Source organism: Taeniopygia guttata, chromosome 1A, assembly GCF_048771995.1.
Source record: "Taeniopygia guttata chromosome 1A, bTaeGut7.mat, whole genome shotgun sequence".
In the NCBI taxonomy this organism is placed as follows: Eukaryota; Metazoa; Chordata; class Aves; order Passeriformes; family Estrildidae; genus Taeniopygia; species Taeniopygia guttata.
Window position 1 is genome coordinate 63,283,148 of NC_133025.1, and position 21,973 is coordinate 63,305,120.

The following is a 21,973-nucleotide window of genomic DNA, read 5'->3' on the forward strand; positions in this document are numbered from 1 at the left end:
CGGGGGCGGTCGGAGCCCCTCTGAGGTGAGCCCGGGCAGGGGCCGGGGGCGGTCGGAGCCCCCCGAGGTGACCCCGGGCCGGGGCTGGGGGCGGTCGGAGCCCCCCACGAGGTGAGCCCGGGCCGGCGGCGGTGGAGCCCCCCGAGGTGAGCCCGGGCCGGGGGCGGTCGGAGCCCCTCTGAGGTGAGCCCGGGCCGGGGCTGGGGGCGGTCGGAACCCCTCTGAGGTGAGCCCGGGCCGGCGGCGGTGGAGCCCCCCGAGGTGAGCCCGGTGCGGGGCTGGGGGCGGTCGGAGCCCCCCGAGGTGAGCCCGGGCCGGGGCTGGGGGCGGTCGGAGCCCCTCTGAGGTGAGCCCGGTGCGGGGGCGGTGGAGCCCCTCTGAGGTGAGCCCGGTGCGGGGCCGCGCGCGCGCCTCCGGCCGTGCCCGACGGCCGCCGGGGAGCGCGCGCCGGCCCCGGGCGCGCGCACACCGGCCCTCACCGCCCCCGACGGGGAAGAGGAGTTGATTGGCAGCGGCGGAGAGCCAATAGGCGGCGGCGGAGCGGGAGGTTGCCCGCGCTCTCGGCCAATGGGGAGGCGGCGGGGCGGGCTCCAGAGGCGGGCGGGGGCGGCGGCGCCGAGCGGAGCGCAGGGGTCGGGTCGGTTCCGCCGCGCTCTCTCCGTCTCGTCACCCCCAACCCCGCCGGGCACGGGCGACGGGCAGGTCCCGGCGCTGCAGGTGAGGATCGCTCCGCGCCCCGGGGCCCTGCCTTCGGGAGAGGCTGGAGCCGGCGGCCGGGCTGGGATCCCCGTCGGAGCCGTTGGGCAATGGCGGGCGGTGGGTCCGGGCGGGGGGAGCCGCCGGTGCCGCGGGCGGGCCGAGCGGGCCGGGCCGGGGTGCGACCCCCGGGGAGCCCGCTGGGAGCGGGGCGCCCACCCCCGGCGCTGCGGCGGGCGCGGGGAAGGTGAAGCTCTCCTTGCACGGCGCCAGGCGGGGAAGGGCAGGGCTGGGGCTGGCGAGGGATGACGCCACTGGCTCGGTTCCTGTAGGAGGGGAGAGCTCCCTGCTCGGGGAAGTTTAGTGACCCACTCGGTTTGGCGGCGGCTTTGGTTTGGGGAGGAAAAGAAGGCGAGGATGGAGTCCTAAACTTAAGCAGCTGGGTTTTTCCTCGCGGCTTTGAAACCCGGCGCCCCGGATGATGGCAGGTAACGATGCTGATTTGGTGGGAGATGTTTCTGCGGGGTAATGACCCAGCTCAGTCAAGCTTCCTGGGCTTGCCGTTGCCTCCTTCTATCTTGACTTTCCCTTTTTTGGCCTATGGAAAGAATCTCATGTCCCAGAGTGAAACGTCTGTGTGAGAGACAGACATCTCTTTATGCGCATTGAGGCTACCTGGTTAGGAAGAACAGCATGTGTACAGTGTCTGCCTGGCTTGCTCTATCTGTCCTTCTCAGCTGTCTCTGCTTGGAGTGACTCAGAAGCTGATAGATTTAGTCATCCTTTTGCCTGAGCACTAAAGGAGGCCAGAAAGATGCAAGTGCTGTGCCCTGTCCTTTGTAAAATAGAACATTTTGAAAACGAAATGCAGTCTTGTGGTTTTAAACGCTTGAATTTCTTGATTAAAATCGTAGATTAGCTAGGATAATTTAAAACTAGTTCACCACTCCTTATGTTTCCTGTACCTGTTTGTGTAAGTTTGATCATTTGACACAGACTAGGGCAAAAAAACAAGCCGTGGCTGTGCTAGGCACTTTTGTTTCTGTTGTGCTCCACGATCTCCTGCTTAAAAGGCTTCTACTATACTGTTCTCTCTTGCTGTTGGGGAGTGGGTGAGGGGTTCCCTTCTGGTAATTTGGATTTAATGCCAGCATCTGTTCAGCTCTTCTTTAAAGCCAGAAACCTTTCCCCTGCTTTTAAAAGTTTAAAACAATTGTAGTGCATTATTATAAGAGCCATAGTAAAGGCTGCATTATTTAAGCAACTGCGTTTTCATTCTGGTTTAATGCAACAAAAGGATCATTCTCAAACTAATAGAGTTTGCCAGCTGTGTTTCAGATGGTCAAAACTTGTTAATTGCATTCTTTACTATTAAGGTTATTAACACCGAATGCTTATCTGCTGGCTGTTTTATACCTGTACATGCCTGAAATTGTATTTTGTCAAACTTGCAATTTGCCTTCAAAGATAGTAGTTATATTCTGCCAATTATGGCTGAATCGGCTTAAACAGGAGCACATGTTAGCATAAGGAGCATGTCTGTTGAGCACAGAGCAGCATCATCTTGGAGATCCCTGATCTCTGTACACCACAGCTTCAGTGTGGTGAGCAGAAGAGGTGTGCAGGTGTCACCTTGCTGGGACTGTTCTGTGCTCAAGTGCTCCAAACTCCCTTTGGGAAATAGTTTGCAAATATGGATCAATTTTTAATTTTTTATGCTTTTGAAATGCCATCATAATAAAATGGCTTTTTGATTATCATCTATGAATGTTTTTAAACAGTGCCTTCAGAAAATACCTTGATGATATATCTTTCTAGCAGGTAGATGTCTGCTTTCTTTTCTTGTGACAAGCCACTTGAACGTTGGTCTGAATTCAGTGAACCTGTTATTTCTGCCAGGTGACATGTTTGGATGATTTCGTGTTGGGAATGAGAAGTTTTGTTCTTGTGGTCTGTCTGTGGAGCATATGGACACCTTTTCCAGTTCTGGAGCTGAGCGAGCTACGTGCTTAAAGATGTCCATATGTCAATTTTGTGCTTCCCTGTTGGGGTTAAAATGAGCCTGGAGGTGACTGTGGCTTGAATGGGTAGCCTATAAATAAATGAAGGCTAAGAAAATTCCGTGCTTATTGCAGGAATTGGATTAAGCAGTTAGCAGTGCTGCCAGTCAAAAGTTGCCTGTGCTTGTACAAATCTGTGTTGTAATACAAACTAGCTAAAAGGTAGCTTTCTGTTTCTGAGTTGGTGCCTGGTTTTCTTAGTGAAGCAGCTCCTGGAAAAAGTGCATCTTCTCTTGCATTTAGCCAGGAAAATAGTAGATGCAGACTAAAGGTGGTTTTTGGTTTGGTTTTCTTTCTATATATTTTTTTAAACATCCATGTAAACTAATACTTGAGTGCCTTTTTAGTTCTTAGAATCTCTGCTTAAAAAAAAATACTATGATTTAATGCTTTCTTGTTGCCTGAGGCCTGGAATGAAGTGTCTAATGCTTGAATTTAAGACTAGTCTGTGAGATTAACAACTTCTTTGTAACATGGGATTTAATTCAGATTCTGTCATAATCCCCAGAATTTCAGGAGGTGACACTGTTCCTTTCAATTCAACCCAGTTACTGATTTTTTGACTTAATGTAACGATGAACTATTCCCAGGAGATGAAAAGGAAGAAGTAGTAACTAAAAGAGTGCTGTAACTGTGCTGAGATAAACCAAGCTAAGTGTTCTGTGATTGAATAGAATGCTGTATTTAATACCAATGTTGCATGGCTGGTTGGCTTAGTGGGGTTGACAAGAATAAACTGGAGTGCACAGTGAAACAGCTGCTGTACTCTGGGGCTGGTTCACAGTCTCCATAGTCCAATTTGTCACGAGACTTGAATGTTGTTTCTTTATGTGTTTAAGTTATCCTTGCTAAAGGGAGGGGGATAATCCAAATGGTTTCTCTAATGGTGCTGGTCTAGAATCTACCCTGCTTGCGTCACTGGTGCACTTACTAAGAGTCCTGTGGATCTTGGTGGACAGGATGTGTCAATATTTGAGGAGGTTCCCAGCCCTAATTAGTAAATAGGGGTAGAACTAACAGGGCTATTGTAATGCTGCAGAGTAATGAGCTCCAAGGCAGAAAGAAAATGTCTCTCAGGCTTTAAGTAAGGTGGTTTGGTTCAAAGTTTTAGATTATGCAAATGTTTTAAAACTGGTCTGATTTACACAAGGTATTGTAAATATTTTTATAGTATTGGAAAACTTTACCTCGAACTGTTTGGCTTTGGGCCAGTGCATATTGCTAATCCTTTCTGCTTGTGTAGGACTCTGCTTTAAGAACTAATTCCAAGGCATCTATAGACCAAAAATTTTAAACAACCTTCTTTGCCTTTTATCACATACCCTAGAGCAGTGAATGACAAACCAGGCTACACTATAAACAACAGAAATGGTGCAAATGGTCTGTATGGTATTATTAAATATTTATTTGACAGTTTTACTGAAACCAAAAGGGCTGGATTTTATGTCATCTTTTCACATAAACTTGTAAATGTAACATAGTGTATGCCCTGAAAATGGTCACCACTCAGACTTTAAGTGACACTGTGGATGTGAAAGTATGTTCTAAGTATCTTCTTACGCCTGTTGTGATTAATGCATCATGGAATCCTGCTGTACTTGCATGCTCTTAACTTTTGATATAAAGTAATAAGTCATTTGCTACTAATAAAACTGGCTGACCTTGGTCACTGTACTGTTCATCCTGAAGTCCTTGTTGCAGAAGTGTGATATTCTTTCTGTCTTATTTTATTGTGTCTTTGTGCATGAGTAGCACAAACAGGGCTCATAAGTCTGACATTCATGTATGATTTTGCATTAATCTCTCCCACATACCAGGTAACTCTATTGCCACATGGTGATTGTAGCAACAAAATGTGTATGTGGACTGGGCTCCAAAAGGCCTAGCAGAGTTTTTGTGCCTGGCATCTCACAGCCAGGGTTTTGGGTTACAAAACCAGCTTGCACAGAACTTCTTACCAGGCATAGCAGTAGTAGCTGAATATTGAAATAAGAATTTGTTTTAATATTTTCTTTAGCAGATGCACAGCCATACTTGATTAACTTTAATACGACAGAGAATATAATGAGCTGGGGTTTTTTTTCTGATTTCTGACTTAATGGGTTAAATAAAAGGTGCAGAGTAAATATGCTTAATATGCCCTTTTTAAAAGGGGTAATGTGAAGTACAGATTTTAATAAATAATCTGCAGTGAGTCATAGGACAAGCAGGACATGGTTTTGGTTTGATTTAAACCTCTCATCCTCTCCCTTAATTGAGGCTTTCTTGGCAATTTGACAGATATCTACCTTTCTGCTGAGTGGAACAATGCTGCTTTCTTTTTGGGAGAAATGAGAAATGGATAAACAGGTACAGATCTCTTAAATGAACTCTCTGTATTTAATGGAACCACATGTATGCAACTCCAACTTGCAGGCATGCTTACTTCCACACTCCTTGAATAGTATTCTCAAAAACATTTTTTCCAAAGTCTTCAGGTTCTCTTTGTCCCTTAACAGTTAAAGATAGCAGCTTCAAAACTACTTTTTCAATTACCTGAAATAATCTAAGCACTCAAAGTAATCTGATATCTGGTCAACATGTAATTGTGCTTAATTTCTAGGTGCTGCTGAACAGCTTGCTTTAAGGTCTAGAGGGAATTCATTTGAAGGAAATTACTTCAATGTTCTTGCTGTGTTGTGTGAGGTTATGGTTCCATTCCAAAATGTGAACATGCTGTTTTATATAGGATAAACTGGGTAGCCATTTCCTTTACACAACTTTTCATTAGTTTTTTGTGTTAGAGAGTTTTATATAAAGAATGCTGTCAGTTTAGTGTCATTCAGATACAGATAGAAATAAATTTAGTAGTTAGCTTTTCCTCTTTTGGGCAGTTAAGTTCTTAGAAACTGTTACACCCACACCTGGGAATATTGCCTTATCACTGATTATTATGTTAGGGCTCTGAAAGTTGAGCTTTTTATTGTTTTTGAAAGCTGGTGCAACTGAAAGTAGTAACAGCCAGCACATATGGATAAAGAATAACTTTTGCCAATAACTTTTGATTCATTGTGCCACTTCCCAAAGCACACTTCTATGCTGTCTTAAGTTCTGAATGGGTTAAATGAAAAAAGGTTTTATTCTGTTGCTGTGTCATTGATGAACAGGGCAAAGAAACAATAACAAAAGACTCACAAGTTGAGGTAAGGAGAGACAGAGTTATGATCATGTACTTGATTCAGGGACATTAACTCATTGCAGATCAAGTCAGAGTAGGGTAGTGAGAAATAAACCCAATTATTAAAACACCTTCAACCAGGCTTTCCCTTTTTCACAGGCTCAACTTCACTCCTGATTTTTCTGCCTGAGTGGCACAGAGTGACAAGGAATGGGGGTTGCAGTCAGTTCTTCACATGTTTATCTCAGCTACTCTTTGCTCCTCACACTCTTTCTCTCCTCCCACAGGAGACAGCTCTTCACAAACTTCTCCAGCATGAATTCTCTCAGTTCTTCACAAACTGCTCTGGTGTAGGTTCTTTCCAGGGAGTCAGTCTTTCAGGAGCAGCCTGCTCCATGGGGAGTCACAGTCCCCCTTGGGCTTTCATGGCTCCACTCTGGGGTCCTCCATGGGCTGCAAATTTGGTTGTATCCTCAGGAGCAGGTGTTGGAGATTGCTCAATGAATAGGCAGTTTTGGTAGGTGGATCATGCATTAGCATTCTGTAGACATTTTAAGATATTATTATTTGATTAAACAGATTTTAATTGCTGCTGCTCTTAAAATATGTAATTAGGTTGATTATCCAATTGCTAATAGTATGCATAAGAAATGTAGAAGAATGATTAATAGATTTTAGTTCAGGAAAGAACCATTTGTAATCATCTGATCTTTTCTGAAAAAGATTGTCTATAGGACTTAGAATGAATCCCTCTTGGAATCTGATACCTCCACAAAGAAAATTTCCCCTTTAGATAAAATAGATGTAGAGTCTACCACAACCCTCTTAGGTGCCCAGTTAGCTAATTAGCCCTGTTGCCTCTAACAGGGTAATCTCTCTGGTGTGTAGTCAGATAATATACACTTCTAGCTTCCTGCCTAACAGCACTTTATTTATATCCTAAATTTCATTGAGCACATTCAACTGAGTGTTCTGCTCCATTTCAGAATTCCTCAGACTTGATGCTTAAAATATTAGTTCATGTTTATGAGATAGGGAAATTAACCTTTGTCTTGATACAGTCCAATGGGAATTGCAAATTAGGATCTTTAGGTAGTGCTCATTTCAGCAAACGGTCCAGGTAGGTTTATCAGCACTGATTTTGGTCTTATTTTAAATATTTCCTCAAGCTTTTTTAAAATTTGTCTGGGCAGTAGATCAGACATGATTCCTGATCTGTTCACAGGTCACCAATAATAATGATAAATAGCTTAGCAATACCTTGATTAACACATCCAGCTTTGTAATATTTCTTGACTCTGTCTTTTCAGGGCTTAAAATAAATGTAACATCAGACTGGGCTTGTATTATTCTGTATCTTAATCAGAATAACTAAGCCATCACTCAGGATGGTGTCCTCATAATAAACAAAGTGATGCTAAGGATTTGGTTGTATAGTATCTTTCTTTTTACTATGTAATAACAATTATCAACTTGGTACGCTTAGATGGAATCTCTCTTGTTCTGTTTTAATTGACATATCCTGGTTCTGGCCAGGACAGGTTAATTTATGCAGTAGGCAGGAGGGGCATGGCCAGGACCTGGAGGTTATTCTGTACCACCTCAGGTAATTTTCCAGGGATGGGTGGAAAGGCTCCCTTCAGGAGGATGAAGGAGGGAGTGCCTAGGCATTGTCAGGGTGATTCTTTGTGCTGAGCTTGCTAGAGCATCCCAAGTTGTATTTTAAAATTCTTGAACAAAACCTGGTTTGGGCTTCTAAGTCCTTTTAATTTCTAATTTAAGGGCTAATAATCATACCAGTCAAATAAGATTATTCGTCTTCTGCCTTGTTACTACATTGAGTGATAGCATTGTTGTGAAGGTTGTTACAGTAAGGATAATAAAGGACCTTTAAATGTATTTACAGTCTACCAATACAACTATTTCTGTGTTCATTCTGCTATCTTCCATAATTTATAGCTTTTGTTATATTTGTTACTGTGAACTTCCCTTCTTTTCCACTTCACTTAGAGGTGTTTTTGTAGGTAGTGTGGTTTTCTTCTTCTAATGTGGCTTTGGGGACAGCTATTAAAAAAAGTCTTGAGTGATTATCTGTTATTCTCATATTATATAGTAATATTAAAATAATACTGAAGTAATATTATTTTAGCAGATTGCTGAAGCTGAGCTTCTCAGGACAGGATGACTTCTAGTTCTGTCATCCATTCTCTTTTGAAGTGTGGATGCATGGAGTTCCTCATGGTGAATTCAATATGCTGTTTGAGTTAGGACACTGTCACCTATAAATCCCATACAAATTTTGGAGTTGGGAAGGTGAAACATGCAACACACCTGGGTGGGACCAAAGGACCCCACAAAAATTCTCCTTCCCACAGCAGCTCGTTGCAGAAGGAGCTGTGTGTGCTGTGTTGTGTAGTGTGCATTAGTGGCCTCTGGTAGATACCACTTAGTGCTCGTGTGGTGCAAAAACTCTGTGGAGTGTTAAGTGGTCTTTAAAGTAGCTAATATTTTAAATGAGTAATGAATATTATTGCAGAAGTGTCACCACTCCTTTATTGACCAGTCCTCTCTCCCTACATAACCACATACAAGCTCTTCAGCTGTGTGACATGTACAGTGAAGTTTCAATGTTATTAAATGCCCTTGATTTATATTCCCAAAGGCAATAATATAATCTCTTACTTGTATACCTGCTGCTTATATATAAGCAATGAAAAAATCTTTTTGCCTTTTTTTCAGGGTGCCAGCCTTTCTCTAAAGGGTATCTTGTGTGTGGTCTGTGTACTTGACTATTCTTTGTGTTAGCATAACATCTTGTAGCTTATTAAACTGGCTTCAAAGTTTGTTGCTGCTTCTACTCGCAGTGATAAGTTACTTCAAAACCAGTGATAGTCTGTGTTGTGTTGTGACTAAAACAGGAAATCAAAGTTTTCCACTGGTGCTCAGCTATTTGTTCTTGCTACGTGCCCCGTGGTGGTTGTGTTTATCTGGCTGTGCTTGTCTGGGGTCGGTTCTCTGGTCCAGCAAGAAACTTCTTATTTTTGCAGAGTCATTTTCAGCTGGATAAGGCTTAGCACCTGACTTCCCACACAGAACTGATGGCATAGGGAAGGGTCAGGGTGGATGACTGGGGATGTGGCACAAACAGTATCAATCACTGTCAATGAAATGAATTTATGCCATAACAAAGTCATCAGCCTATATATTGAGCTATGGAGTGCAGTGAATAATTTCTGTAAAGTTGACCTGCAGAGTGAATGTTGAATGTAAACAGGTCTCTGTTTAAGTGCTTTTATAATCAAATGCATGCCAGAAGTGGTCAGGTGTAATGAAGGAAGGGAAATGGAACATTGCTGTTTGCCCTGGCAGCTGAAGCTGTGCTACCTGAGCTGCTGAAATAACGCTGAGAAAGATGTGACACTTCTTCACTCACACTCTACCCTTACACTGTCTACAGTTAAGGGAATTGCAGATATGCTTGAACTTGTTTCTTGATTTTTACCAATTTTAAATACATGGGTGAATAGAAAATAAGTATAAAATTATATTAAATTTATCAGTTTACCTTTAAACTTCTGGGTGTTTTTCTTGATTTTTTTTTGCTTAAACTAGTCTGGAGTGGAAGTACCAGAAGACAATTGAAATACTTTTTAAAGTTAAACAAGTTCCAAGTGGAAAGGAGCCAAAAGTCATTGCCTTTTTACTTCTAGAATATTAATTTGTAAATCATGTAGGTGTTTCTAAGGTTTAATGCTGATATTTTATTCTTATGTAATGAATGTTATGTATTTGCAGAAAAAAAGGGGAATGCTAAATAATTGTTTTGAAACTCCTAGGAGATGATTTAGATTAATCTGTTAACACACAAAATTTTGAAGAAGTACCTTTGAATTTCAGTTCAATATTTGATTTCCAAAGTTGAACCAATTTTGTGGAAAGAATCAAGTGCTGTTTTTATAATATTAATATCTTCTTTCCTTTTTTTTTTCTTTCTCCCAGGGTAAAATCTAGGTGTACAAAAACCCCATGCCATTGCTATCATTTCCTGATAGCATTTCCTGAAAAACTTCTTCCCTACCTTATTGAAACATCTTTGGATTTATGTTTTTGGGTGTTTGTTTTTTGTGCTTTTTTGTTTTGTGAGATTTTCTTTGTTCATTTGGTGGTTTTTGTTTGGGTTTTTTTGGTTGTTGGATTTTTTTTTTTGGTTGATTGGTTTGGTTTTGGGGTTTTTTTTTAGAATTTTTGGAATTCGAGGAGTAGATTTAGTTGGGTTACTTTTGTTCTATGATATTGTCCAGTCTGCTAGCTTGACTATTCTGAGTGAACTGCTATTCCAGCAGATTTTTCTTTAGGCAGGTGCTTAGATTGGCTAGCAGAGAACATCTTAGAACAGTACTGCAGACCATTTTGTGGGTTTCTTTGTTTAATGGTTGTGTGCACTGCTATAGGTACCTGGGATATCATGAATGTCTTGTCTGTTCATTGAGCTAGGACCAAATTTATTAGTTATGTTCATACACACAAATTTGAAGAAATTAAAGGACAATCCATATAGTTTTAAGTGATCTGTATGTGAACCTTAAAATTTATTTGAAATGAGATTTGATCCTAAAATTGCTTTGAATTTGGCTAAAAAATTCTTTGTCCAAAGTAGTATATAGGCAGCTGCTTCTGCTTTGGCTTGTTGCATCCCTAGATCAGAGAGCAAGCTTTGGGTTTAGTCTGTATCAAATGACTGCAAATTTAGCTCTTGTTTTAGCATAGGCTATTCCATAGGTAGAATGTAAATCCCGTGGTGTGTGGTACCATGAGTAAAATCTGTGTTGTGCACTGTTAATCCTTGTCAGATCAGGACAAACAGATCCATAACTGATAAACACAAATAGATGAACAAGTATCATACGGCGATTCTGAATTTATTTTGGGCTGTGCAAGATAAGCTGTAGTTTCTATGCTTAGACTTTGATTAGTCTGATAAACTCTGATGTTGTTTCTGTTTCTACCGAGATCCACGTAGCTGGGCTTTTTTACTAGCCCTGTACAGAAACTAAAACTGTGATTGGAGATCTCCCCTTTATCCCTCCTCCCCTTTCTTGCAAAAGAGGCTGGATAGGAAGCACCTTTGTTTCTACTTGTTGTTAGGCATTGCAGAAACACTTTGTGTAATTAGCTAAATTTAGCATGTAATTAATGTGTTGTTGAACAAAATTACTAGTTTTACAGTAATAATTTAAAAAGTTTTTATGCCACTGCAAAAGTTTCTTTTTGCACAGCAGGAAAGAAATGAACAGGTTTGGAAGTTTTCAAGTACATCTAAAGGTATTTCATTTGGTTTGTGTTTTATTTTCTGCATTTGCAGTATGTATTTCACATATGAATTATTTCATACATACGGATAAAATACTGTGCTTTCTGAGTGAATATTGCTCTCCCAGTATAATATCTTTTGATATGACTTTTCTGAGTTGTGAATGATGTTAGTATTTCAGTTTTGAAGTTTAGTGTGTTTGGGTTTTTTTTAATTTTCATGGTTGTGTAAAGCATATACTTCATCTGCCATACTCACTGGAATGCAATTTATTAGGTAGGAAAAATACCATCAAAATCTGTTGTACAAATTAGCTCTTTAAAGGTGAAGATTTTATAAACACACTTCTCAAAATATGTTTTGAATTTGCCAAGGAAAAATGTGTCACATGAATCCTTCAATTTTTTTATTGCAGTGAATAGTTACAGAAGAAAGTTATGTAATCTCATTTCAGGAAAAAAAAGCTTTTATGAAAATCTTGTGAAACACTCTTTGTAATGCAATACTAATTAACTTGTGCAGTATTCAACCCTCCAAATGGGGAGAAATAAGCAATGTAGAACTTACCGATCTTGTTAAATTGCTTTGTCAACTGTTGTTGCAATCCTCCAGGAATCTCCACATAGCTTCCCAGAATGAATTAAATTTGAGCTACTTTCTCTAGTTATGCAGCTGAAGCAGCTCAAGAGAATTATTGGAATGTGCAAAGAATAGCATATTGCACCTAGGCTTTGCCATTAGAATTTATGTGGCTGTGAATACTGAAAGAGCTCCTGTAAGTCCAACCACATCAGCTTAAAAAGTCATTTATATCTTGTTTTCCAGTTGTTTTTCTGTTGTAAGGGGGAAAAAAATCATATCAGGTGAAAGACAAGTGCAAGTAGGGATTTGGCAGATATATATGTCAAATATATAAAATGAAAATGCAACAGCTTGGGGTTCTGTCTAAAGCTAGGTTGCTGAACTTAAATATTCAAGCAAGAAGTTAGGTATTTGAAAATTAATTTAACAATTTGTTCCTTGATTTTTTCTGGTTTTGTCTGGAATTCAGAGCTCAATACAGAATTACTGATTATCTGTGTTAAGCTGAGTAAGCCGTACAGAAGTAACTTGCCTCCAAATCCTGAAATCATTGAATATATTCTGGAATATTACTATTGAAATGCCCTAACTGGAGGACTGTAAAATAAGAATTCAGAGGTTTTCAAAATTAGGATAAGCTTTCAGTGCTTTTATTTTATAGGCAAAAGTGCTAGCTTTGTATTTGGAAATATGGAATCCCTTGAGCCAGAAGTTTTTCTCATAGCTAAAAGAACCCTTCTTGTATAATTGTGTCCTGTTTACTTTGTTTCAGTGACATTAGGAGGAACTTTTTTTCAGCGTGTTTATGGTGGTGCAGTCTTCCATTGACATTCACCTTTCCAGACACAAGAAAATGGGCAGTGGTGATGCATTTTGATTGTCAGTTGGAACCATGGAGAGTTAGTAAAAATGATTTTAAAGCTAATTTTGCTAGGACTTAGTCACAGCTGTGAGCCAGCACTAAACCTGTTCAAATGGCCTTCTTTATTGCTGCATTATTTTTAGGTGGAAAAGGCTATCTTTAGAAACTTCTTTATTGGGTGAATGTTGTAGGGATGTAGTTCACATATTCTCATACAAGCTTCCTGGGAGAACTTTGAAAAAACTGTAGGACTCTTCTGATATTGCATAACAGTTATGCAGCAGTTGTGAATTGTTCCAGTTGGTACCAGGCATCATTACTGAGAGCCTCAGAGTGAAGACCAAGAGAATATTTGTGTGGCAACTACTGAATTTTCTTTTAGAAGAAGTTCTTACAGCTGAACTGCAGGTGGATGTTAGTTCTAACAAAATGTTGGCTAGACTGGTTTGGTGTCATTAAAATCCTTCAATTTGTGTATCAATAAGAATAGATGCACAAATATTTCTGAAAGAACAGCTGCCTGCCTTTGAATGGAGTTTTAGGTGTCAGTGGTAGAAATGAAGTCTGAAAGTTTGGATTTAGAGCTTTATCTCATGTCAGTGGATGCTACAATAAAAATATGTTCATATGATAAGGAGCAGATAGTTATACCAGGACATGCCATGGCCAGGACAAAGACTAATTGTTGAGTATGTGTGTACCAAATTAGTCTCTTTTCTCGCTTAATTATTTGAATATCTGCAATTTATGTCATTCAAAATGGACCATAGTGAAAGACTTATGTCATTACATGCATTAAGTATAGTGTGAACTTTTTGTGTTGTACCAGTACCATGAAATTTTTCTTCACATATTAGAATTCATAATTAAAGGATTAGTAAATGACTTTGGCTGCAAGATTCATCTGTGTAGCCTTGTACTTCAGCATAATAAAAAAGAAAAATGGACTACAGTTGTGTGTGTGCAGAAGGTAAAAAAGCAAATGAAATGTAACTGGCCATGAGAATGCTGCTCTAGTTTTTGTCTTTCAGAAACTGAGTGATGCCTTGTGAATTGGTGGATAATTGATTGTAGAGTCCCCACACTGAACGCTTTGAAGCTGTGACTGGGCAGGGCGCTGTGTAATCTCAGTGAGGCTCCCTTCCCATGAAAGATTGGACTAGAGAGGTCAGGCTGTTCCCAGTTCTGTGAGCATTAGAACTTGACAAATACTTGGCTGAAATATTTCTTGTGGGATCTGATTACTGTAGAAAAGTGTGTCTGTTGAATACTCTTTGAAGAGATATTGAGTAGTCCAACCTCACCTGCTCCCAGGACTTGTTTTCAGGATCCTGTGACCCTCACCATGATCCTCATCTTTTCCCAATTTCTTCAGTTATTGTGTCGACTTCCCAATTAAAATCTGGCATTAAAAATGCAAACAGATCTAACGTTTCTCTTCTGTGGACATGAAAAGTAATGGATTTTTTTCCTGATGAAAACAAAGTCTGCTAGACTGCCCTCTTGTCATGGTTAACTAGATCATCGATTGTCAGACTCAAATGAGTAGACTTTCCAATGCTAAAGTGTCACTGGTCCATGACAGGATCAATAAACATTAGCCTTCCTTGGTTTGAAATTTGCATTTTCAGCTGGAATTATGGCTACAGGCTTTTTAAGATAGTGTGGCAAACATAAAGCAGATAAGAAAGTGTTTTCCCATTAAATATGCTGAATATTAAAATTCTTCATAGCTCTTCTGAGGGGAAAAGGTAGGCAATTTGTTGGAAGGTGCCAGGAGTTGGACATTTCATTTTCAGTTTCATAAATCACAAGATAGAGAATAAATGCATGTTGTTTAATGAATCAAGGTTATTAAGCTCTTGAATACTCTGCATAGCACATTCTTTACTATTGCTAGTTTTTAGATGTAAAAGATAGCTGATTTTAAGTGTATTGTCTATTTTTATAATTTTGGGTGACTGATGCATCAACTAGATATTTTGCCTTGGTGAGATCAACAGTTGCAAAGATTTTTTCAGTATAAAATGAATTTCAAGTTAAGCACAACAGGAGAGAAAGAAACCACTATAGGAGTATTGTGTGTGTACCCTTCAGATATTGTACCACAGGTTAATAATACTTAGTGACAAGAAAACCCTTACAGCTATAGTCACCATCTCTCCTTTGTGCCTTTAGTCTTCTCTTTTTAAATTACACATCGTTCTTAAGCATGACTTTGCCTATTCTGAGATAACCTTTGTAGATACTCCAAAGGATATTTTTAAAATCTTTTTTAGAGTTATTCTTTCATGTGCTCTGTACCCTTAAGCTTTAGGAGTAAGGACAAAACAGCTGAAACAGCTGTGGTCTGAGCCATGAATGTGTGAAGGTTCCTCCTGACTCTTCAGCTGTTGAGCTGCCTTTATTAGCAGCAAGTGTTAATGAGCTCATGGCTACAGTTTCTGGAGGGATTGTCTTCGTGGGTTAGAGAAACTTCTCACCTTCTCCAGACAGCTTGAAATGACCAAGGAGTTATGAAATGACCAAACCATGGTACTGTTTATTACTAGTTTTGTGTGTTTAGGAAATGTTCTAGAGGTGGGTCTACTTTTTCTCATAATGTTTATATATTAAGGCTTTAAGCCTTCAGAACCAGAAGTGAGAAATGTCTGTACTTAAGTTTCACAGGTGTTCTCAGCTGAAATCCTCTGGACTTGAATTGTGATGCTAAAGAGTGTGATTATGACAAGTGTCATAGTGTTTTTCAGACTCTGCCTTTGAGAGAGTACTAAATTGAACTTGGTTGGGGTTATCTACCTTTCTTTTTTCTGCCTTCTGATTGTTCCCCATGTGCAAGTTGTATGCTTCTGTTTCACTGCTCCCCAGTCAGTGATGGCACAGCTTTATTAACTGCAAAAACACAATGGTGATGGTGCAAGCAAGAGCTGTCAGCTCATGGGGCCTCTTGTCCCATTTTCCTTGAACTTCAGTCCAATTTAGGTTGCAGAGTAGATGGCTGACCTACTTGTACTTTGGTCAGGCATTAATTTAAAATGGCATAAAAAGCTTTCCTTTTCCTGAAAAGTGGCAGCAGGGTAGAAAAGACTACTCTTTGTGAGGTTTGTTGACCGAATTTAAGCATTCATTTCACATTATTATGTTTAGGAATTCTGCATTTGAGTGATCTGTGTGTTTGAGAGCTGTATAAGGTCACATAACAGGTATCCAGATTGCTGAAAATCATGGGTAAGCTTGGCTGCTCTGCTGTGCTTTCTTTTCTAAACCCTTAATAAGATTAGTGAAACTTTTGTGAACCAAAGAAAAACTCTCACCTTCTCCCTTGTCTAACCTGGATCTCATGTGCCTCTTTTAAAGCAGCACCTTTTTTTGCACACTGAAAACTCTTGATTTTTTCAGTTGCATTAGGGTTAAAGTAGGTGTAAGTGTACTGTATGTGTTTTTGAAAAACCCCAAACAAATCAAAACAAACAATCCCCCCTTTCTGTCTTTGCTTGTCAAATTGCATGTACAGGGAAGGCCATAAAATATGATCTCTGATCCTAATATTTAAGTGTGATAGTTCCAGGTAGCTTAGACCAATGAGTTTAGTGCATGGTAAGGAGGTAGTTAATTATATTTATTACTAAAAATAATTACATGTTTTTAGGGAATGTTTAATTCTACTAAGTCAGCAACTTGTATTCTATAGATTACTAAGTTGTAAGTAGAGGTCTTCTGACCTTATTGCAGTAATTACCATTTCAGGACCAGAAAATCTAATTGCCTAGAAACATGAGAAGACCTGGCTAAAGTTTATCTCAGATTCACTGAGCTGAAAATCTGTTTAAATAGAATTCAAGAGTTTCTCTTTTCAGTGACCATGTTAATGAAAATAAGTATTGAGTAACCTTCTCTCCAACTTTAACACAACCAAGCAATTCAAATTCTCCTAATAGTTCTTCAGAAGCTGCATTCAGTTTGCTTTAAAATCTGAATTAATCTTATTTAATCTTAAATATGAAATACAGTCACATGCTCTTTTGTGCTGTTACGGGATATTCAGCTTTGCAGCTATACATGAATAATTACTTATTTAACTTACTGTAGAGAAGGATAGTTGAAGTTAAACGTGCCCGTGGTTGTTTTCTTTCTGCATTTATGAATTGTATTCTGCAGAGTTCTGTACATTTTGTATCGGTTCCAGAAATGAAACTGATTAAATTGTACATAATCTGATGGCTGTCACAGCTGAAAATGTTGCTTTTAAGTTGTAAGGCCATCTTCTTTAGCAGTTTTTACATTGATAGTGTTTTCCCCAAATACTGAACTACTCTGTAATGTATTTTGAGAGTCGAGGAATGTTGCATGGTGATTTGACCTGCTTTTTTGTCAGCAGGGCTATGGCAGTGAGGGGATAATGCCTGCAGAAAGAATTGGTAATTATGGAAACTAAAGCCTTTTCACAGCTTTGATCTGAGCCAACAGTTATGGAAGTGGTCATTTAATTTGTGCTTTAGGGTGCCAGTCCTGGGATACAGTTCTTTGCCAGCTTTGGCTTTCCCTTGAGCAAAAGCTAAATTAGCAAATAATTTCTGGTGTTATAGGCTACTTCTGTTGAGGATCTAGCCTAGAAAATTGCTGGGTTTGCTTACCACAGAGTAATCCATTCAGCTCCAAGGAGTTTTGTGTGGAAATGTGATGTCTCCGTACTGTTTATATCAAGTATAACATCAGCACATTGTGGTCTGTTATTTTACTGTGTCTGGGGGTCTTCTCTTTCACCTTCAGCAATGTCCTTCTGAGACACTCTGTAGGAAGGTCTGTTATTCTTTGTGCTTTCTCTTTATCTATGGTAAGGAAATAATCCTTTATTTGTATCTACAAAAAGTGACAGAAAAATTCACGAGTACTTGAAGAGTTCACAGATTTTCATGGGTTCACCCATGAAGGTTCCCCTGCCCCAGGCAGCCTTCCTAGTTTTTACCAATCATAGTCATCTGTATTTCTCTAAGATAAGCAGAAAATAGGGTATTCTGGCATGTTGCTAATGCACAGATTTTAGTTTCTAACAGTGATTTAAGCTTTGGAAACAAGTCTGTGTTAAAGACCAGGCTGAATTTGGTTCAAGTGAGGTATCTGAATTGGTTCTCTCCTGAAGTAAAGAACAGTAGCTCCCTTAGTGCAACTTTCAGATTCAGGAAGACAGCCCTGTTTCACCATCATTTAAGGGTTTAGATCTATTCAATGCATGTCAGTATTTCATTAATTAATACTACAGCCCTGTATTTCCTGAGATGGAAAAGTACAGCTTTTGACTATGAAACATTGAAACAACACATCTGTTTCCTAAGTGATGCATCTGCAAAGTGTGCCTATGTGTTTCACTGAAATATTTTAAAATACTCTTCTCCACTGAAGCCAGTTGTATGATTAAAAATACCTTCCTTTAAAATGGGCCACCCATGGTCTTGCCTAAAGGTTATACTACACCAAATATTCAGCTTTGCAGCTATACAGAATCATATTATGACTGAAAAACCTGTGTTGTTTTGAATGCTGCTGTGTAGGGGTGGGGGAAGACATTAGCTTGATCTACAAGGTTTTCATCAGCCCACAGGAAGTGCTAAAGTACACGCTGATGAGAGAATTGTGTTTGTGGAAGTGGAGGTTGGGCAGTGCTGTGCAGGTGTTGTGGTTCTCTGTGCAGTTATGCTGCCCTGCTCCACAGCTGGAAGAAATACCAGTGGATTAAGGCATGGCTTTTCAGGTAAACAGCTTGTAAACAGAATGTGGAACGACTTCCCAAAGAACAGTCATAGTTGCTTTTTCCTACCAAAATGTACTCTACTGTGTCATAGCTGATACAAAAGTATTTTTGGCTGAGTATGATGATTTGCAGTGTTTGTTTGAGTGTAAGGGAGTGTGTTTATCATGTTTGAAATGATGGCTCTGGACTCATCCAGTCTGCTGTCCACAACACACATCCATTTCTACAATGGTTATTGTATTGCTTTTTATTTATGTCCTTTTCTGGGGTTTCTGTTTTGAAGTAGAGCAGTGTTCATGCTGGGTGGTCACATAAGTAAGTTTTGATGTCTGAGGCAGTGCTTCTTGTAATGTTCTATTTTGCTTCTTAATTATAGGCCATTTTAGAACAGTTGTGTACATAGCACTGCTCTCTGCAACTGCTTTGTCAGTGCAGCTGTAAATGCTGTTTCATGGTTCTTCTCCTGGACAATCCATCAATATCACTGCTCTGCACTCTTCTTGGTTTTGCACTGTTGTTAAATTCTGCTGAAGCTAAGTATGAAACGTATGTGCTTGAGATATTTCCCTTGACATTTTATGAAAATAAGTTTTCATTATGAGTGTATATAACAAGCCATCTCATTTCACTAGATAAAGGATCAATTATTTATTTTTAAAAGTATCTGGACACTTAAAGATTAAATGCTTACAAGGTGTAATTTGCAAGTTGAAGACATGTGGTGTTTTGCTCCCTTCATGCTTTTTTTTGAAACAAACCTAAAAGCATATTTATCTCAGTTTTATTTGTTTAGGAGGGATGCCAAGACATTAAGGTTCATTTAATTTTGGGAGACTTCGACAGGACATATAAATCAGTGTGTGATGTCATAGGCATCACAAAAGTGAACATTCTGAAAGGGTGAACACCTCTAATTAAATTTAAATTCCTCCTGCACCTTATCATTTTAATAATTTGATCCTAAACAGTAGAAAACCTCCAATTTGAAAAGTCAAAGAATATTTTTAAATATTATTTTAATTGACAAATAATCCTGAGTTCTTCTGATGGCTTTCTGGCAAAATGTACTCAAAGCCAAATTTTATGCACTTTTTTTCTTACAGTTTAGAGAACATTAATATGGATTTTCCCCTCATGCCTCCAGATTAAAAAAAGTATATTCTGAAAATGTTAAGGTTTGTTTTAACTAGATGCAAATATTTTAAAGCTCCCCACATCACTTGCTCAACTTTGCATCTTAGCTGGTATATCTCTACCATTTAGAGCATGTATTTTGCAGTGTTAATAATTTCTGTGGTCAGTTCTAACTTTAAATAAAAACCTCTGCAAAACCTCTGAAGGTGATTAATAGCTTCCCTGGTTAGAACAAAAATTGCACAATTCAAATAATACACCTACACGCACTGGCTTGTCAAGCTGAGAATAAAAAATCATTTTTCCCCAAAGTCAGTGTTGCTATTTCAAGTATCTCCTGGTTAATTGGAAAAATGCAGAGGGAGGCTCTGCTGGCAGCATGTGGGAGCTCTTAGGGATGGTTAGGTGATGAATGTGCAAAAAACCAGCATGTGTAACAGCAGCATGTCTAACCAGCATGTCTGGCCACTAATTATGGGGAGGGAGGACAGGAGATAAGAGCTGCCAGCTCCAGGGCTCTGCCAGTCTTCTTTGGAGCGTGAGAGCGAGGTAGTATTTTACATGGAGGAAAGAAAATGTGCAAGCCAAGAGTCTTCTTCAGCATGCTGGTCATTGCCTCATGTTTCAGGTATACTTCTGTGCTGTATGTATTCCAGTTGTTTGATCAGTAATTTTGAGTTTCATTTTTTTTTAGTAAAATAATAAGTAATGACCAAAATGGCTGTTCTTACTCCTTTTATTATGGATTATGAAATACATCCACTGTAAGATTGTATGACACAGTGTTAATGTGCCTGAAGAGTTTAATTTTAGAGACTGTCTCCTCACTAGAGCTGTGTGGGATTTTTTTACATGTGGTAATTATCATAGAAGTTTAATCTGTTTAATGATCTGATGTGTGCTGAAACTATGGCTTGAATGTGTGTTCATGGCTTGTATATTTAGGGCAGTGAATGAGTGCTACTTTCAGTGGTTTCACGTTCAGCATTTAACAGACGTGGGCATGGGCAAATATAATCCAATACCAAGGAGATTGTTGTGGACCAAGCAACCTTAAACTCAGGGTTTTTTTAACTGAGAAGTGCAAAGAGTCTGTTGTTACTCAGGGTTATGAATGACTACTATGAGCTTTTTGTTATTTAATGTCATTTTATGTTATTTGCTAACTGAAAAATGTCTAAATGGCAAATTATAGAAAATCTAGGAATCAACATTGCTCTCAGTCTCAGAGGAGTGTGCCTGGTAGGAAATAAGCTTGCAGAGTCTGTAACAGCATGCATTTCCTAGATTCCTTCCTTTAGTGCTCACGGTTCACCAAATAGGTTGCTGTCAGCTTCTTTCCAAAACTCATTTGGTGCATGGTTCTGCCAACTATAACACAGAGGCTGAATTCCCCAAGAAACAGTGATTCAGTTTCCTTTTACGGACTTTTCTCTGGTGTTTGTTGCTGTAGTTGTTTTCTTGATGGAGACTAAGGGATTATCTGAAATCCCTGTGGAGGAGGGTGCTATTCTCCCTGTTTTATAGATTCAAGAAGAGCTAGGCCCAAGCTGTGGATTTGAGACTCTACCTTTAAAAATCTAAGGCCTGACTTCTGTTAATAAAAGTGAGTCATGTCTACTGATTGCAATTAGAAGACTTCACAGCATTGAGTAGCAGTGATTAATCATGGTTTGATGCATTTCTTCCTTGCACCAGGGGCTGGAATTTTTTGGTGTCACTTGAATGTGTAAACCAAAGCATTCGTTTTTCTTGTATTTACTTTTCATATTAATTCATGGACTTAGCAGTGTCAGTAGCTGTGATTCTTAGCAGCTTTTGTTACATGATTTCACAATATTGCTAAAGAAGTTATGTCACTTTTTTCTAAGTGAACAGTAAACAGATTGCAACCCTGAAGAAACTGGAAACTCTTATACAGCAAGTTCTTTGGACAAAATAGAAAATAAAGTAACATCTAAATTGCTTTATTTAACCAGAGAATATGAGATTGAGCATGTTCATGGAAGGTACACTTGGTAGCAAACCACAGCAGTTCACACTTAAAGCATAGATTGTATTTATTTCTGTACAAGGAAGTCTTGTTTCCTTCCTATGCTGTGTGGAACAAAACCTGAGACTTCAGTGAATAATAAGGAAAAATATTATAGCTGCAAGTTCTTAGGAGCAGCTAATTGAAGTTGAGTCATGTTCTTATGCATAAGTAATTCAGTCCTTAGTCATGAAACTTGGAATCTTGACGAGTCAGATCCATGGTGACAAATGCTGTCATTCCAAAAATAAGTTTAAAAGGTAATGTGACCAGGTGCTTTTCTCTTCTAGAGGTTGATAGATTGTCTCAGCTTGCATCTGTAGAGTCCCTGGGGACAATGCATGGCAGCACCATTTGGTTTTCTAAATATGGATTATTTTTTTTTTCGTC

The 21,973-nt window shown here is 39.5% G+C and overlaps 1 protein-coding gene across 6 annotated transcripts in view; it reads left to right on the top strand.

Moving 5' to 3' along the window:
- Positions 1 to 559: 559 nt before the first annotated feature.
- PACSIN2 (protein kinase C and casein kinase substrate in neurons 2) overlaps positions 560 to 21,973 on the top strand; it is a 51,168-nt gene continuing 29,754 nt past the window's right edge. For 2 of the 6 annotated variants that reach the window (XM_002192680.6, XM_072923707.1), the window contains exon 1: positions 560 to 717. The gene's annotated coding sequence lies outside the window, so the exon portion shown is untranslated. Of the gene's footprint in view, positions 718 to 1,031; positions 1,185 to 5,054; positions 5,106 to 20,154; positions 20,180 to 21,973 lie in introns of those variants that run through there. The other 4 variants (XM_012569305.5, XM_072923704.1, XM_072923705.1 and 1 more) reach the window with 4 other exon arrangements.